This window comes from Manis pentadactyla, chromosome 16 (genome assembly GCF_030020395.1).
Source record: "Manis pentadactyla isolate mManPen7 chromosome 16, mManPen7.hap1, whole genome shotgun sequence".
Lineage (NCBI taxonomy): Eukaryota > Metazoa > Chordata > Mammalia > Pholidota > Manidae > Manis > Manis pentadactyla.
In genome coordinates this window covers 20,526,516-20,528,510 of record NC_080034.1, presented here as the reverse complement: position 1 = coordinate 20,528,510, position 1,995 = coordinate 20,526,516, and the positions used below count along the sequence as shown (strand labels likewise).

Here is a 1,995-nt window from a genome sequence, read left to right as displayed (position 1 = left end):
AACTATTAAGTTAAAGCTTCTCCAAAATTGCAGCTTTTAAATTATGGCAGGTTTCTTTTCTCTTTTTTTTTTGCCAAATGCTTATAATTATTTGAATTTTAAATGTTTTATATAATACAAAAAATACCACTGTTCAATGACAACAGCATTAACCTGAATTATAAAGCTAAATAATCGATGTTTTTTTGTTTACTAGTCTGCTAGTAAACATTACAATAAATGAATGTTTTGAAAGATAAAGCAAATAAACAAAAAAAACAAATAAAACCGGAAACAATCCAGGAACAATAATTTAGTAAAATATGTCGAAAACATTGGCAATGGTTCATACAAGTTCTTTATTTAATAGCAATTTTCCTATTTAACCACACCAAGTACCAGCAGGTGTATTTAAGAGGAGAACCATTAAGAAAATTCTGTTGCAGCAATAGTTGATTTTTAACTTGAATACATATAACTATTTGTTTCACAATTTTCAAATAATACATTTAGGCAGCTTGCACTATGTTATAAAAATTTAAATTCATTACATGCCAATAGTAGAGAATTCAAGAATTAAGTATTAGAATTCACTAAACTAAAAGTGAAAATAGACTTACCAGTAACACTGCATAATGAATAATTCAAACATATTTTCATGGTATCTGTAACTGTGGAGACCAAAATATTAAGTTTGGAAATGTTTGGTAGGCATAGATTGCAATAAGTGTAACAAATTCGTATTTTATGTAAAAAGCAAATTATGGATTGTGCATGAATATGTTTGTCATGAAAATGTGGTACCTCTTGGCATAATCTGTGCATTTGCATGGTATGACAGAAGTGATTAAAAATTTGTAGAAAATAAACTTTAATGAGACTCTCCATTCAGTGACGAGGCTTCTCCGCGGGGCGAGGATGACCTGGACACGCCCCTCTCTGTGTTATCCGAGCCGGAGCCGCTCTGACTGTGCTGATCCGCGGAGGCGGCACTGGACGCGGGCGGCGCCTTCGTTTTCTCCTTAAAGTCTGTGATAATGACTGTCAGATCCCCAACGATGACAGCAGCTGAGCGCTGCTCCGATCCACATTTTTCAATCTTGGCCTGGTTTTCTTATGACTGTTCTTTTTGCTAGGTGTTTCCTTTTCACTTTTTTCTTTTTCTACTTTATCTTTTTTCTCTTTCTTTGACTGTGTAGGGGTCACAAACTGCTGAGTGACCTGCTGTGCGACCAACTGGGAGACAGGTCGTGGTTTCCGGGTGGAGGTGCCCTTGCGGACGTCGCACATCATGCACTTGAAGGCCTCGGCGCCGTTCCGGAAGGTGCACACGCTGCAGTCCCAGTAGCCCTCGTCCGACGACGGCTTCGGCTGCCCCTTCGGCCTGGTGGGGCTCCTCTTGTCGCCCATGGCTCGGCGCCGGGTGCGCGCCGGGAGCCGCGCCACAGCCGCCTGTTGTCAGCTCCGGGCCGCGGCCGGGCGGGGTTAGTAAATATTTTTATGTTGACCCACAGTGGGTCAATTGAATATTTTTTGCTTCAAACCTGGTAAACGTTTGCTAACATAACCCAAGTTAGGAAGATAGATAAAATATATAACTTTCCTGAGAGCCTTGATTATATTTAGCAAATTAAGTCATCTACCACTGAAGAACTTGGCTTTCATTTTGAGCAGTCAATCTAAAAGATTATGGCGTGGAGCTTGCAAGGTGGAGGGAGCTCTACCGTGTTATATAGTTCAGTAATACAGGTACTCGGCTGCCCTTACGCTAGACATCAAGTCAGGCAACTGGCATTCAAGTCCTGACTACCCATCCCACTTACTTACCACTTACAGACGTCAGGCAAGTCACTTCACTTCTTTGCATTTCATCTGCAAAATTGAAACAATAATACACCCAGGCCTCATTGGTGAGACTCATGTGTGTAGAGTAACTCTATTGAATAATTCTATGACCCTAAAGCTGTGTGCAAATGTGATCTTCAATATCAACTACCGAAATAGCCAAAATGGCCA

General features: G+C 40.3%; 1 pseudogene; it reads right to left on the bottom strand.

Annotated features, from left to right (window-relative positions):
• Positions 1-324: 324 nt before the first annotated feature.
• On the bottom strand, positions 325-1,457 carry LOC118927661 (YY1-associated factor 2-like; annotated as a pseudogene).
• Between the last annotated feature and the right edge of the window lie 538 nt (positions 1,458-1,995).